The sequence below is a fragment of the Mustelus asterias genome, chromosome 1, assembly GCF_964213995.1.
Source record: "Mustelus asterias chromosome 1, sMusAst1.hap1.1, whole genome shotgun sequence".
NCBI lineage: Eukaryota > Metazoa > Chordata > Chondrichthyes > Carcharhiniformes > Triakidae > Mustelus > Mustelus asterias.
In genome coordinates this window covers 4,699,803-4,716,831 of record NC_135801.1, presented here as the reverse complement: position 1 = coordinate 4,716,831, position 17,029 = coordinate 4,699,803, and the positions used below count along the sequence as shown (strand labels likewise).

Below are 17,029 nucleotides of genomic sequence, written 5' to 3'. Positions count from 1 at the left end.
TACCTCCTCAGGTGAACATGAAAGATCCCGCAGCCATCACTTTGAAGAAGGGCTGTGGTAATCTCCCAGTGTCCCGACCAATATTTATCCCTCAACTACCATCACTGAAACGGATTATCTGGTCAATATCGCATTGCTGTTTGTGGGATCTTGTTGTGTGCAAATTGGCTACTGCTTTTCCTATGTTACAACAGGGACCACTCTTCAAAAAATACTTAATTGGCTGTAAGTTATATTGGAGGCATCCTGAGATCTGAAAGGTGCTATTATAAATGGAAATATTTTTATTATGATCAGGACGGGTCTTTACCCAAAATCAGTGGCAATATCTACCAATAATCTAATAGATTATTGTGTCAAATTCACAAATTATATTATCATGTATCGCTGAGGCATATTTCTGAGCTGTTGGCAGTAGATAAATGGGTAAAAATGTTTCAACTTACAACTTACATGGGGTGGCACGGTGGCACAATGGTTAGCACTGCTACCTCACATTGCCAGGGACTCGGGTTCGATTCCCAGCTCAGGTCACTGTCTGTGTGGAGTCTGCACGTTCTCCCCGTGTCTGTGTGGGTTTCCTCCGGGTGCTCCGGTTTCCTCCCGCAGTCCAAAGAGGTGCTGGTTAGGTTGATTGGCCATGCTGAATTCTCCCTCAGTGTACCCGAACAGATGCCGGAGTGTGGCGACTAGGGGATTTTCACAATAACTCCATTGCGGTGTTAACATCAGCCCACTTGGGACACTGATAAAAAATAATTTTTTAAAATTACATCTCGCCTGATAAAGGAAGTTCGTGCTTTCAGTGTTTGTGTGTTTCATCCTGATGTTGGAAGCTGAAAATCTGGACCGGGATTCTCCCATCCAGCCCGCCACCGGAATTTTAGTAGGTGAGTTGCGGACAATGTGAAACCCCATTGACGGTCAGGCAGGAATTTCCGGCTTTTAGACCAGAGCAGCTGGAGAATTCCGCCCCTGAAACCTAAAGCTGGAGATCAGCAAACCGGCCAGTGTCCCAGTGATGAGAAACAGGGTCAATGGGAGGACGTTTACAGCCCGTCCCACTGACAGAATTTCCTGGTCCCACCGCGCCAGACAGTGCGGCAAAATTCACCCAACATTTCGGGTTGATGACCTTTCATCTGAATTGTACATTCCACCTTTCCTGGAATATCACTCTTTGCAGCTGTACGCATTACCATTTGATTTGATTTTGATTTGACTTATTATTGTCACATGTATTAACATACAGTGAAAAGTATTGTTTCTTGCGCGCTATACAGGCAAAGCATACCCTTCATAGAGAAGGAAAGGAATGCAGAATGTAGTGTTACAGTCATAGCTAGGGTGTAGAGAAAGATCAACTTAATGCAAGGTAGGTCCATTCAAAAGTCTGACAGCAGCAGGGAAGAAGCTGTTCTTGAGTCGATTGGTACGTGGCCTCAGACTTTTGTATCTTTTTCCTGATGGAAGAAAGTGGAAGAGAGAATGTCCGGGGTGCGTGTGGGGTCCTTAATTATGCCGAGGCAGTGGGAAGTGTAGACAGAGTCAATGGATGGGAGGCTGGTTTGCGTGATGGATTGGGCTACATTCACGACCTTTTGTAGTTCCTTGCAGTCTTGGGCAGAGCAGGAGCCATACCAAGCTGTGATACAACCAGAAAGAATACTTTCTATGATGCATCTGTAAAAGTTGGTGAGAGTCGTAGCTGACATTCCAAATTTCCAAATTCCCATATCAAAATAGGGACAATGAGGCCTCCTTAACCCTCCTACCACCTCACACTTACCCACACTAAAATTAATTTGCCATTGACAAGAAAGAAGACACTTTGCAACTATTTACAAAAAAGACGCAATTTGAAAAGCAGAAACATAGGCTGGGATTTCCCGGTCCCTCCCGATTGTGGGATCTTCTCTTCCCACTGAAGTCAATGGGGTTTTGAAAAGCTTGCTGCATTTTACAGCCCCTGCCCAGCCATGAAGAGGCCTCAAAATTCCACCCATAGCAACAGGAAGAGGCCATTCAGCCTGTTCCGTTGTTCAATGGGATCATGGCTGATCTGTATCCTAACTCCAATCACTTGCCTTGGCTCCATGACCCTTAGTAACCTTGGCCCAGCAAAAACAAATCTAGTGATCTCTGATTTAAAATGGTTAATTGAGTTAACGTCTAGTTCTGCTTGTGAGAGTTTCACACTCCTCCCTCTCTGTGGAGAAGTGTTTCCTTACTTCTCAGTGCCCGGGCTCTGACTTATGTCACCTTGTCCTAGATTGGTGTCACCAAATGGGAAAAGCTTCACCTTGTGGGCAGAGCAGTGTTACCCTCTTCATTTGACCCCAACAATGAATTGTGGCAGGTCGACTTTGAGAGATCCACGGGCAATGGCAGAAAATTGCTTAAATGTCAGGTTTTAGAAGAAAGAATTCAGACCCATGCGAGCCGGAGTTTCAAGTATCAACTTGGCTCTTGCTTCTGTGACTGCCAGTCTCTCCTTTCAGTTTACAGTATAAACATATTAATTCTTCAAACACCTGCTCTGGATCCTAATACAGATGATCCCAAGCAACGTGGCTTAGTACCTTTCAGCCTGTCCTGAACTGACATCTACATTCTCCTTTCAATAGACCCTGCTCTGCTGGAAAGAACCAGTGTCTGGGTTCCTGTCGATTCTCTTGCACCCGACACACACTTTTTTATGTTACTGTAATTGCGTCAGTTGCAATCAAGGACAGCACGTCTGAAAACCGATTGAAATTGGTGCACTGACTGTATTAGATCAACCTCCTTGTCTTCCTGTTCTGTCACTTTTCAGTTCAAAATAAAGAATGTAAGATTAAGTTGGGACAAAAAAGATGTTAGACTTGTTCCTTCCACGGTGCACCCTCTGTGCTTTAAGGAAAAGTTTGTTGAATTTAAGTTCCACCATTTGCCATGGCGGGATTTGAACCCAAGTCCCCAGAACATTAGATGAGTTTCTGGAGTAATTCTCCAGCGATAATACCACTAGGCCATCGCCTCCCCTTCACTGTTCCTTCACTGTCACTGGCTCAAAATCCTGGAACTCTCTCCCTAACAGCACTGTGGGTGTACCTACACCATGTGGACTGCAGCAGTTCATGAAGGTTGCTCAACACAACTTTCTCAAGGGTAGTTAGGGATGGGCAACAAATGCTGGCCTGGCCAGTGAGGCGGACATCCCATAAAAGAAAAAAATCCTGAAGAACTGTGAATGTTCAATCAGTGAGAATATTCATAACTGATCTGATCCATTATTTGGGCTCTAAAGCATTAGGGACATGGGGATTGGGTGAGAAGGTTGACGTAGATCAGCCATGATCTTACTAAAAGCTGCAAAAGACTGAAGGAGCTGAATGACTCATCCTATTTCTCACGTTCTGGCGTAGAAACTGCACCACTCTGGTGCAAACAGGGAACTCCTGTAAAAGATCCCCCCCATGTAGGTTAGCGGGATTAGCGGGTAAAATATGTGGGGTGGGATTGTGGTCGGTGCAGACTCGATGGGCCGAATGGCCTCCTTCTGCACTGTAGGGTTTCTATGATTTCTATAAGCAAGAAAAAAGAGATGACAGTTTGTGTTTATAAATTCAAATTCCTTGTTTAAATGTTCTTTTTTTGCCCTTTTAAAAAAGGTAAATGTTTTAATTCCAATGGTTAAATAACTGGATAATGTCATGTTTTCAATTTAGAATTATCAATGTCGTGTATATTGTGCAATGTACAATGAATTGTTGAATTGTGTGGAACCAGGTGTTGTGTATTCCGTGACTGGTTTTGATGTTAACAGTATACTTGGGGATGTCACAGGTAAAGGAGAATGTACACTAATTCAAACAAAAACTTGCAATAACAATATTATGAAACAGAAATTAGGTGGGATTTTCTACATTAAGTGTATCAAATACTTTTGAAGTACATCTGATCTGAAACTCATCCACGGAAAAATAGTCTAAGAGAAAATCTAAGACACACACAAACTGCTCACTGGAAAATTACATTATCTTTATTCAGCAAATCCAATACATACATAATATTGGCTTGCACATTGTTTCCATAAGAAATAAGGAACAGTCCTCCATGTATTAACACTGTTATAAAATACTTTCCCTGTGTGCAACACTTGACTAGTGCAATTTCCTGATGTACAACTGTATCTTAACAATGTTTTAGCCTCGGTTTCGAGGATCCTCTCCAAGCTCATTCCTGAGTTCCACATTTTGCTCCTCTTGTTCTTCATCTCCGACATCTACCCAAATACCTCGACCGACTCTTACTCCTTTCAATTGCTTTTCCTGTCCTGAATTCCCAAAGAGCTCATCGCAACGGCGACTTCACGGTTGTCCTGCAATCTCGGGACTGCTTCCTTACGCTTCCGTCGATCATAACTCGCACAGCCTTCGCACGTACCCTCACACTCTGCTTTTCACAATGCAGATCTGACATGTCAAAACAGTGTAAACAGTGGACAATATGGAGCTCTAACAACGTGAAAGTAGGTTCACCGTGGAACACAAGCATTACAATGTTCGGGGTGGGGGGTTTGGAGAGGGGGAGGCGCTGGCATATGTGGCATGGCTTACCCAGGGAAATGTCATTAACATGTACTTGACAGTCTTTGAGTAACTGACCTCCATTCAATGGAAAACCCCACAGTACCAGCCAAGACAATGGAAAAGAAGAAAATAATAAAGACTTATGTGGAAACCAAATGGCAGTTTTTACTTCTTTGCTGCCTTCGCAGCTTGTGAACCTCGGCGTACAGTTCTGAACAGATACTTGAAGCGAATGCATGTTGTAACAATAACATCCCCTCTTTTTCACTCTGCTGACAGGGCCAGTTGTCCAATTGCCTGACAAATGTCTAAATGTGTCATCAATTTAAGAGGGAGGGAACACTATAGCATTGAGGTTAAAAAAAGAATCTGTGCCATACAAGCTACTGGCCAGATACTTTCCCTGCAGAAGCTGTTGCAACCCCTTAAACCTTCATGAGCATGTCAGATCCCAGGGAGAATTTCTGAACCTGTGGTTAGGTGGATTTGCTGAGCTAAGTCAGAATGGAAACCAATCGAGCCGGTTGGTGCACCTCTTGGGCTGGGCTGCATGACCGTATCCAGCACTCAGTTTACATTTCCCTGCGAACACTGGTTGGAAAATCCTCTCAGAAGACTAATGGAAAATCGCCAAATGTGGCCTGAGGACTTTTTCCATGAATCTATGTCTGCACTAAAGGGGCGTCACGGTGGCGCAGTGGTTAGCACTGCTGCCTCACAGTGCTAGAGACCCGAGTTCAATTCCGGCCTCAGGTCACTGTGTGTGCAGAGTCTGCACGTTCCGCCCCCCCACCCCCCCCACCGCCCCTGTCTGCGTGGGTTTCCTCCCGGTGCTCCGGTTTCCTCCCACAGTCCGAAAGATGTGCAGATTAGGTTGATTGACCATGCTAAATTGCCCCTTAGCGTCAGGGGACTTGCAGGGTAAATATGTGGGGTTATGGGAATAGGGCCTGGGTGGGATTGTGGCTGGTGCAGACTCAATGAGCCGAATGGCCTCCTTCTGTAGGGATTCTATGATAAAGGAGAAAGCTGTAGCTGGGCAAAGCTGATTTCTGAATACTTTAAAATATTTCCCGCAAAAGAAAGTAAGACGCTGCTGTTTTGGTTATCAGGTTATCTCTCCGTGTACTGTAGAAGTGTAAATGGTATTGACAGAAACCATGGGAATCATTGCAAATGCAACTGTTGTAAACGGGGTAGCTCTGTATTTGACGTAGCACCAGGTCCCTCTCTAACAAACCAGAGAGGGGTCACCTACATACACCACTGAAACCACAGGCCAACATCTACATTCATACAATAACTAGATAATCCAAATTGTAAAATTACCAGTTACACTTGGCTAGATTACACCTGGGTTTTGTCCCTTGATTCTGCTTTGAATTCTTGATTGGAGGGTTGCAGATTCCAGTTGTTTGTGGGGGTGGAGGGGGGCGGGGAGGGCGTGGGGGGGGGGGGTGGTGGTGGAGTAGCTGGGTGCATTGGTGAGATCTGACAATGTTACATTTTAGGGAGCGGGGGGGGGTCATGGGTCATGCACCTATGATGCGGGCATCTGGAAATTGCTGCTGTGCACTGCATGATTTTCTGTATGTTAATTTTAAAAGCTGGAAATCTATGGGGACAATGGAAATGCACCCAGAGGGTGAGGTTCCCTGATGGAAGTGCACTGGTTGTATAATTCTGAACGCCAGTGTACTATGTACAGAAACTATGGAATTAGGGCCACAAATTATAATAATATCCACTACTTCTTTAGTGTCTATGTTACCGTGCCTGGCATCAGTTAACCAGTCATTGTGCTTACCCTTGGACAACTGTTTGAGTGAATACTGAATAGATCTGCTCTTCTTTCCAAAAGTCTTTGCTTAAAAAAGTAAGCAGCCTCAAGCTAAATGACCATCAGATGATGAGGAGTCAGGAAGTTCAAATCAAATAATTTGTATGAAATCTGACACCAGACAAAATATTCCTCAGGTCAGATACTGAATATATTTTGCACAGCTCCAATATTAGAGACTGTTACATAGTTTAAACCGTCAATAAAGTTTAAATTGAGGTGTGGTTCAGGCGGAATTTCTGTGAACCTGACGACCCTTCACCGGATCACCTATTCCACAGCTTATTACAGAGAGAGATAGTTAGGGCTCGACTGTTAATAATATTTTCTTGAACTCTCTGGCATTGAGAATGTCAAACGTGCACACATTCCATTAAGGGTCATTGAGTTATTCCTCAGAGGCCTGTTAAGGCTGAATGTTAAATTATCTGTGACTAACTGCAATGAACCCTTTCACCATCAAAGTGCTGTCATGCACAAGGATCTCTACAATGACAAACTAGTTATCATCTTTAATAGCAAAATGTTGAGCAAAAGCACAGTCATATAGTGTTCTCAGTAAACTCAACTGGCATTGAATGCTCTGGTATAAAGTATCTATACATGCTGCCAAAAAACATTTTTGAACAGTAAAGAAATTATATTAAACACACATTACTACACTTGAGAACAGGAAAATCCTAAGGAAGTTTTAAGAAGTTGTTTTGCATTGTACAGCAGTCTTCATACAACATTCTTCATCCTCAACTCCTCCTGAATAAATATAGATAATATCAGAATTAGTCTCAAATCTTACATTTCTGCATCTATATTTGACAATCTATCTTAACCTTCATAAAGAGGATGAAACAAACGAGATATCGTATATGACCAATTATAGGAAGCACATGATTACAACAGAATAGAATCATAATACCGTATAGCACAGATGGAGGCCATTTGGCCCATCATGCCTTGACCAGCTCACTGAAAGAGCTATCCAATCAGCTCTCACTCTCCTGCTTCCTCCCTAAAGCCTTGAACATCTGTCCTTTTTGAGTATTTATCCAATCCGTTTCTGAAAGCTCCGATTGAATTTACTTCCATCATCCTTTCAGGATCACGACAACTCGCTGTGTCTGCTCACATACCTGTCAGGTTCTTTCGCCAATTACCTTAAATCTGTGTCCCTCTGATTACTGAGCCAGCTTGCCAGTGAAACAGTTTCTCATTATTTACTCTGTCAATACCTCTTCATAATTTTGAATACCTCTGTTAAATCTCCCAACTTTTTCTGCTCTAGGGAGAACAAGCCCATATTCAGTCATGGGATGTGGACATTGCTGGCTAGACCAGCATTTATTGTCCATCTCATCCTGGGTTCAATTCCGGCCTCGGGTCTCTGTGCGGAGTTTGCACGTTCTCCCTGTGTCTGTGTGGGTTTCCTCCAGGTTCCTCCCACAGTCCAAAGATGTGGGGGTTAGATTGATTGGTCATGCTAAATTGCCCCTTAGTGTCAGGGGACTTTGCAGGGTAAATATGTGGGGTTACGGGGACGGGGCCTGGGTGGGATTGTGGACAGTGCAGACTCGATGGGCCAAATGGTCTTCTTCTGCGTTGTAAAGATTCTAAGATTCTAATTATCCTTGACAAGTTGGTGGTGGTGAACCGCTGCAGTCCATGAGGTGTAGGTACACCCACAGTGCTGTTAGGGAGGGAGTTCCAGGATTTTGACCCAGCGACAATGAAGGAACGGCTTATATATTTCCAAGTCAGGATGGTGAGTGACTTGGATGGGAACTTGTAGGTGGTGTATTCCCAGGTATCTGCTACCCTTGAAGTCCTTCTAGATGGAAGCAGTTGTACAAACAAAGAACAAAGAAAAGCACAGGAACAGGCCCTTCGGCCCTCCAAGCCCGTGCCGATCATGATGCCCTAACCAAACTAAAAAAAACCTTCTGCCCTTACTCGGTCTGTATCCCTCTATTCCCTCCCTATTCATGGACCCATCCAGATGCCTCTTAAATGTTGCTAATGTTCCTGCTTCCACCACCTCCTCTGGCAGCGCGTTCCAGGCACCCACCACCCTCTGCGTGAAAAACTCCCCCCGCACATCTCCCTTAAACTTTCCCCCCCTCTCACCTTGAACCTGTGCCCCCTTGTAACTGACCCTTCCACCCTGGGGAAAAGCCTCTGACTATCCACCCTGTCTGTGCCTCTCATCACTTTGTAGACCTCTATCAGGTCTCCCCTCAGCCTCCGTCTTTCCAGTGAAAACAATCCCAGTTTATTCGGGTTTGGAAGGTGCTATCTGAGGAATCTGAGTGAGTTCCAGCAGTACTTCTCCACCCCCTCCACACAATTGTGGTCCCTCATCCCTGGTTCCACTCTACTAAATCTCCTCTGCACCCTCACCCAGCCCTGATATCCTTCCCAAAGTGTGGAGTCCAGAATTGGACACAATTGTCTCACTGTGGTCTAACCGATGTGATACAAATATCTAGCATAGAAAAAAAAACAGCTTTGTTTGCCACCTTTAAGGATCTCTTTATACTTTGGGAATTTATCTCTCAATTTCAAGCTATTTCATTTTCTTTATTAATTTTAGAATCACACAATGCAGAAGGAAGCCATTTGGCCCATCAAGTCTGAACCGATCACAATACCACCCAGACCCTATCCCCATGTATTTACCCTAGCTAGTCCCCCTGACTCTAAGGGGTAATTTAGCATGGCCAATCAACCTAACTCACGCATCTTTTGGAGAATGGGAGGAGACCGGAGCACCCGGAGGAAACCCACGCAGACATGGGGAGAATGTGCAAACTCCACACGGACAGTGACCCGAGGCCAGAATTGAACCCGGGTCTCTGGCATTGTGAGGCAGCAGTGCTAACCACTGTGCCACCATGCCGCCCAATTGATCTTTTCAATTGGTTTGCTGGAAGGAGGCCATTCAGCCCTTTGAGTCAATGGCGGCTTTCTGCAAGAGCAACCCTGTTAGTTCCACTCCCACTCCCTTTCCTCACCTTGCTTTATTATTTATTCCCCTGTTATTTGCAATTTCTGCCTGACTCTGCGACTATCTTTACTTGTGATCAACAAGAAGAATGACCTTTACTAGGAAGCTGAGTAAGTCCATTAAATAGCCAACTATCATCAACGTGTAGGAAGCCAGTATTTGGCAGAGACCCGGGTTCCCATGGCAAAGTAAACAAAGTTCACTGTGTCACTGACAGCAGATAAAGATAGCTTTGATGGGCACTTGGATGTGTAACAAAGGTTTTGCTCCCTCCAGCTCACGGCCCAAAGAGCTGGTGAAATTCGAGGAGGTGGATTTTCAAATTTCCACCTGGGCGTAAAGTTGACCTTGCAGATTGTCTGTTAACGAAGCCTCCTGTTTTTCACCCCCACAATACAATGGGGCATGTGGGGGTGGATGCATTACGTGAGGTTGGGGGGGGGGGTGGGGGGGGATGGGGGGGGGGGAGGAGGAGGCATGGTGAGCGTGCCTCCAGAGCGGCACAGTGGTTAGCACTGCTGCCTCACTGCGCCAGGATTTCCTTCAAGCTACCCGTGTGGCATAGGAGAGCGGGTTTTGAGAAAATGCCACCTCAGGATCTAAAGGTCAAATCTACTCATGCAGTGTCACAGTGGGTTAGCACTGCTGCCTCACAGCTCCAGCGACCTGGGTTCGATTCCCGGCTTGGGTGACTGTCTATGTGGAGTCTGCACGTTCTCCCCGTGTCTGCGTGGGTTTCCTCCAGGTGCTCTGGTTTCCTCCCACACATCAAATGACGTGCTGGTTAGGGTGCATTGGCCATACTAAATTCCCCCTCAGTGTACCCGAACAGGCGCCGGAGTGTGGCGACGAGGGGATTTTCACAGTAGCTTCATTGCAGCGTTAATGTAAACCTACTTGTAACTAATAAATAAACTTTAAACTTTATCTTTTTACTTTAAGAGGAGCTCTAGGGCGGCACGGTAGCACAGTGGTTAGCACTGCTGCTTCACAGCTCCAGGGTCCTGGGTTCGATTCCCGGCTTGGGTCACTGTCTGTGTGGAATTTGGACATTCTCCTCATGTCTGTGTGGGTTTCCTCCGGGTGCTCCGGCTTCCTCCCACAGTCCAAAGATGTGCAGGTTAGGTTGATTGGACATGCTAAAATTGCCCCTTAGAGTCCTGGGATGCGTAGATTAGAGGGATTAGCAGGTAAAATATATGGGGGTAGGGCCTGGGTGGGATTGTGGTCGGTGCAGACTCGATGGGCCGAATGGCCTCTTTCTGTACTGTAGGGTTTCTATTTCTATGGTTCTATTACGGCTTATTATATTGATGGTGCTATATAAATCCATGTTGTTGTTTGGACCCCACTAGGAAAAAGTAGACTCTCCCTTCGGATCTCATCCCTCCCTTCTTCTTTCCCAGGTGATGACAAGTGAGTGCAGCGAAGGTTCACCAGACCTGCTCCCAGGACGGCGGGAGTGTTTTATGAAAAGAGATTGGGGCAAACTGGAATTATAATCTCTAGAGTTTGGAAGAATGAGAGGGGATCTCATTGAAACCTACAAAATACATCAAGGAATCGACAGGGTAGATGTGGGTTAGATGTTTCCCCAGGTTGGGGAGTCTAGAACCAGGGGACAATTTCAAAATAAGGGGGAAACCACTTAGGACCGGGATGAGGAGGAATTTCTTTACCCAGAGGGTGGTGAATCTTTGGAATTCTCCACCCCCGAGGGCTGGGGAAGCTCAGTTAGTGAGTGTGTTTAAAGCAGAGATTGAGAGATTTTTGATCAACAATAACCTAAAGGATTGTGGGGGATTGTGGGTATAAAAGGCATTGAAATGTCCAATCAGCCATGATTGTATTGAATGGAGGAAGAGGCTCGATGGGCTGAATGGCCCACTCCTGTTCCTATGTTCCTTCCTAGGGCCTCAGTGTGTGATCCTGCCTCCCATTTGTCCTCCATCAGCAGCCTCCAGGTCACACTGGCTCCTGTTGCTTCCCACAGCGGGAGGTGGGGAGTCTGCCAACAGTATTTAAATGAACCTCACTTTGTGCAGTGAGTTCCTAACCCACATGGTTTCTTGCCCGTCCAAAGAACAGGGCCAGAGTTAAAATTGGACTCATATCACTTCACAGTACATAACTGACAACATAAATGGAAACTGGCGATAAGTAAATTAATTTTGGAGGACAAAAGTAGTGGAGGTTTGGAGTAACTTGGTGTGCAAGATAATACAATACATAAACATGATGCTTGTTCGAGACTACACGCTATGTTCGCTAATCTGCTAGAGAGTTGATTCTGCTGAGGATGTCATTCAGGGGCTTTAACCTTTATGATTAAACTAATTACGGTGACACAGTGGTTAGCACTGCTGCTTCACAGCGCCAGGGACCCGGGTTCAATTCCAGCCTCAGGTCACTGTCCATGTGGAGTTTGCACGCTCTGCCCCGTGTCTGCGTGGGTTTCCTCCGGGTGCTCCGGTTTCCTCCCACAGTTCAAAGATATGTTGGTTAGGGGGATCAGCAATGGTAAATTGTCCCTTAGTGTCCCAAGATGTGTAGGTTAGGAGGATTAGCCAGGATAAATTGTCCCTTAGTGTTCCAAGATGTGTAGGTTAGGGGGATTAGCCATGGTAAAATTGTCCCTTAGTGTTCCAAGGTGTGTAAGTTAGGTGGATTTGTCATGGTAAATGCATGGGGTTATGGGGATAGGGTGGGGTGGTGTGGGCCTGGGTAAGATGGTCATGTGGAGAGTCGGTGCAGACTCGATGGACCGAGTGGCCTCCTTCTGCCCTGTAGGGATTCTATGATTCTATGAATATGTTGTTTGCTATATTCATACATTTTTCTCCAGTGCTGCCCATCATTCCTGGGCTAACAAGGTTCCAGATGACCTGTTCCTCGGTTTTGCTTATGGAGATGTCGGCAGTGGCTCAGTGATCTGACACCAAACAACTCATTGCAACAATTATCCCTGCAGAGGCTGCATCAAGAGAGGGGTTGGAGGGTTGCGGGTTTGAGCCACATTTCTAAGCCTGCAACTCATCAGAGGAGCCATTTGACCCATCAGACCTATAATGGTTCTCGCCCTTTATTGTGTCTGATCCTACTGTCCTATCTTTACAGAGAGACTGCAGCAGAGTAGATGTGATGTGGAGATGCCGGCGTTGGACTGGGGTAAGCACAGTAAGAAGTCTCACAACACCAGGTTAAAGTCCAACAGGTTTATTTGGTAGCAAATACCATAAGCTTTCGGAGCACAGCTCCTTCGTCAGATGGAGTAGATGGCCATGGGACTCATCTTGCGTGCGCTGTGTCTAGCTCGAGAACTGGAGGCACCGATGGGTCACGACTGAGTCACGGGAGCATTGGGTGCTCATACTTACAGAAAGACTCAAGTCACAGACCCAACAAAAGACTAAACGTGTGAATGCTTTAAAGCGCGTAACTGAGTTTTCTCTCCCCTGCTGTTTTGGCAAGAGGTGTTAATCAGTTTAAAATTAACTGAGTTGCAAGGAGGTTCTTGCTGTCAGTGAACCAGATCGGAAGGGCTGTGTGCCCTGGAAGCTCAGCATGTGGGAGAGGGAACTGTGGCTCACAGAAACATGGCAGCACTTTCATACTCCACCACAAAGTGAGTCTAGGTTCACGAGGGGGTTGGTGAGGAGAGACTGCATTGCATCACTGCATTGATGCCCGTTAAGTATCTCGTGAGTTGTCTCAGGCACTACCCCTCCCCCTCCCCTGTGCCGAGGTTGCTTCTTGCAGTGCCCTGCAAGAGCGGCTTAAATAGACACACATCTTTCACCATTCTACAGCAGACCAACATTCCCATCTCACCAGGATCGCAAGGAGGCTCCTGAGATTAATGGGACCAGGAACACGAGCAGATCAGTGTCAGAGTGACTGGCAGCCAAACGTGAGTACCAGGTGCCAGAGGAAAACAGCACAGGACCTTTGAGAGTTGGGCCTAAAAGTACACAGGTGGCGACCAATTTACATCTCCAAAATTCTGACTTATGATCTGAAGGTGCCCCTTTGCACTAATACTGCAGGATAAGGTTGCTCACAGCTAGGGAGAGATTATATTCCCAGGGGTCTATCGAAGAGTTCTACTGCTTTCCAACTCTGAACACACCCAGGCACAGTAACATGTCATAAATTACAAAGTGAAGATTCAAGAGGGACTTACTAAAAAGGCACAGGAACCACCGAGTGATTTAAAGAGGGATATGCTTGCATTGCAGGCAGTTCAGAGAAGGTTCACTGGGCTGATTCTAATTAAGGGGTTTCTTAGAGGAAAGGTTGAGCAGGTTGGGCCCTTAACCATTGGAGTTTAGAAGAATGAGAGGTGATCTTATTGAAAGATACAAGATTCTTAAGAGGTGCTTGACAGGATAGACGTTGGGAGAATGTTTCCCATTCCGCGACAATCTAGAACTAGAGGGCACAGTTTCAAAATGAGGGTTCTCCAATTGAAGGCAGGGGTCAGGAGAAGTTGCTTCTCTTAAAGGGTTGTTAATCTTTTGGAATAATCTACTTCAGAGAGCGATGAAGGCTGGGTCATAGAATATATTCAAGCCTGAGACTGATAGATCTGTCAATTAAAGGGGAAGGCAAGTGTTCTGAGTGGGGGGAGGCGGCTAGGAATGTGGAAATGAGACCTAGATCATGATCTTATTGAATTATGGTGCAGTTTTGTGGGGCTGTGTGGCCTCCTATTGCTCCTGTCTCTCGTGTTGTAGAGCACGATAGTACACAATGGGGAGCATTCTCCCTAGCGTCTATCCTGCAAGCACCTCTTCATAAGCATATGTTTCAATAAGATCACCTCTCATTCTTCTAAACTCCAATGAGTATCGTCCTAATCCACTTGACCTTTCCTCATAAGGCAACCCCTTCGTGTGTGTGTGTGCGCGCGCACAGGTATATCCTCACCCATTCTCCTGCAACCTCTTTCAATACAAAGAACTTTGCAAATAAATAACATGTTAAACTCTTGTCGTACTGAGCACTGTGCTCACTCTTGTGAGCACTGCATCCTGTTCTGGTCCCGTGGTCACAGTAAGAAGTCTCTCAACGCCAGGTTAAAGTCCAACAGGTTTATTTGGAATCACAAGCTTTCGGAGCGCTGCTCCTTCATCAGGTGAATGGAGAGGTAGGTTTCACAAACACGGCATATATAGACAGAGACACAATTGCAAGATAATGGTTGGAATGCGAGTCTTGCATTATCTTGCAATTGTGTCTTTGTCTATATATGCCGAGTTTGTGAAACCTACCTCTCCACTCACCTGTTAAGGAGCAGTGCTCCGAAAACTGGTGATTCCAAATAAACCAGTTGGACTTTAACCTGGTGTTGTGAGACTTCTTACTGTGCCCACCCCAGTCCAACGCCGGCATCTCCACATCATGGTTCCGTGGTGACTGAGGGACTGTGGAGCTGGGAAGGGGGCACGCTTGCTGTTCCTGTTTCTACATTAAACATGAGAAAAATACTTTTTATTTAACACTTAGCTACTGTTTTCCCAGCGTCAGGGTGAAGCAGAATGAGGCTCATTGGCAAACACAAGTTTCTTGTGAAGCTGAGAATTGGGAGAAATGCAGTCCCTAGTGGCCAAATCATGCGACTACATTGTGACAGTTCACCAAGCAAAATTGAATGGGATATTTGACATAGCGATTTACAATGATTAATTATCAAGGCAAATGCATGACCAAAGACTATGGCAACAGAAAACAAGGATTGTGGTTGGGAAAATGGGAAGTGTTATTAAGAACTTAAGAATTGGAGCAGGAGTAAGCGATTCACCCATTTAAGGCTTCTCTGCCACTCAACAAGATTATGACGGATCTGATGTGGCCTTAATTCCACATTCTTGCCTGTCCCTTTGACCCTCGACTCCCTTGTCAATAAAAATCTAAATCTTGAATATATTCACTGACCCTGCCTTCACTGATCACTGGGGAAGATAATTCCAAACACAAAAGACCCTCTGAGAGAAAAAAATTCCTCTTCATCTTCATCTTAAATGGAAAAACGTTTATTTTAAAATGTTTCTAGATTGGGCGCCACGGTGGCACAGTGGTTAACACTGCTGCCTCACAGTGCCAGGGACCCGGGTTCGATTCCGGCCTCAGGTCACTAAAAGTTTTTAAAAATTTATTAGTCACAAGTAGGCTTACTTACGAGTACTCGCCTGTTCGAGTACTCTGAGGGAGAATTTAGTATGGCCAACGCACCTAACCAGCCGTCCTTCGGACTGTCGGAGGAAATCCACACAGACACGGGGAGTGCGTGGAAGCTCCACACAGGCAGTGACCCAAGCCGGGAATCGAACCCAGATCCCTGGCACTGTGAGGCAGCAGTGCTAACCACTGTGCCACCGTGGAATCTGCACATTCGCCCCATGTCTGCGTGGGTTTCCTCCGGGTGCTTCGGTTGCCTCCCACAGTCCGAAAGACGTGTGGGTTAGGTGGATTGGCCGTGCTAAATGCACAGGGTTACAAGGATAGGATGGGGTGGTGTGGGCCTGGGTAAGATGCCTGTTTGGAGAGTTGGTGCAGACTTAATGGGCCGAATGTACTCCTTCTGCACTGTAGGAATTATATACACTCCACGAGGGGACACATCCTCTCAATATCTACCCCATCAAGACCCCTTAGAATGTTTTAATAAGATCACCTCTCATCCCTCTGAACTCCACTGAGAAGTCAATATGAGGACAAAAAGATTTCAAGTCAGTAACCTCACTGTGAGGTGAGAAAGTGATTTCATAGAATCACAGCATCCCTACAGTGCAGACGGAGACTATTCGGCCCATCGAGTCTGCACCAACCACAATCCCACGCAGACCCTATTCCCGTAACCCCACATATTTACCCCGCTAATCCCCCTGACACTAGGGTCAATTTAGCTTGGCCAATCAACCTAACCTGCGCATCTTTGGACCGTGGATTTGAAGATCTCCTTTTAGTTAGAACCTATTACGTTAATGCCCATTCAGATTGAAGAAACATAAGCTGCCTCCATTTTGTTTGAAATGTACGTGTTCAACATTTTATTTAATTAATATTTTTATTCTAGATCACCATCTGGAATGACAGGTCCGAGGTACTGGGTGCTGTGGTGCACGCTAGTTGAATGGTAGAAATCTGGAATTCTCACCCAAAAGCTGAGTTTGTTGTTGGGTCAGAGTATTAACGGTTGTTGAACCAAGGCGGGTAGATGGAGTTAAGATCCTGTTACCCCATGATCTAACGGAATGACAGAGTGTCTCCTGAGGAGCTGAATGGCCTCCTCCTGTTATTTTTAACAGTTTGTGAATAAAATGTGAAAGAACATTGCATTTATATAGTGCCTTTCACATCCTCGGGATACCCCAATTGTTTGCCTTCGCCCCAAGTGGCAGGAGGTTAGGTTTTCAATTACGTGATCTCTGGTTAGACCCCATCTGGAATACGCCGTTCACCTCTGGACACCACAATTCAGGAAGGATATTCTTTCTGGTCTTAATGAGACCACAGCTCAAATTCATCTGGATGTAATCAGGGATTAGGGGGTTAAATTACAAGGACAAGTTGCACAGACTAGGCTCGAGTCAGGGTGATCTAATCAAAGTG

General features: G+C 45.7%; 1 protein-coding gene across 2 annotated transcripts in view; it reads right to left on the bottom strand.

The window, feature by feature from the left end:
• The window catches only part of LOC144488206 (uncharacterized protein C4orf54 homolog), a 42,519-nt gene that overhangs the window by 5,592 nt on the left and 19,898 nt on the right, over positions 1-17,029 (bottom strand). Inside the window, exon 3 of one of the 2 annotated variants that reach the window (XM_078206271.1) lies at positions 4,003-7,167. The exons of the other annotated variant lie outside the window; for it this stretch is intronic. The gene's annotated coding sequence lies outside the window, so the exon portion shown is untranslated. Of the gene's footprint in view, positions 1-4,002; positions 7,168-17,029 lie in introns of those variants that run through there. 2 annotated transcript variants of the gene reach the window in all.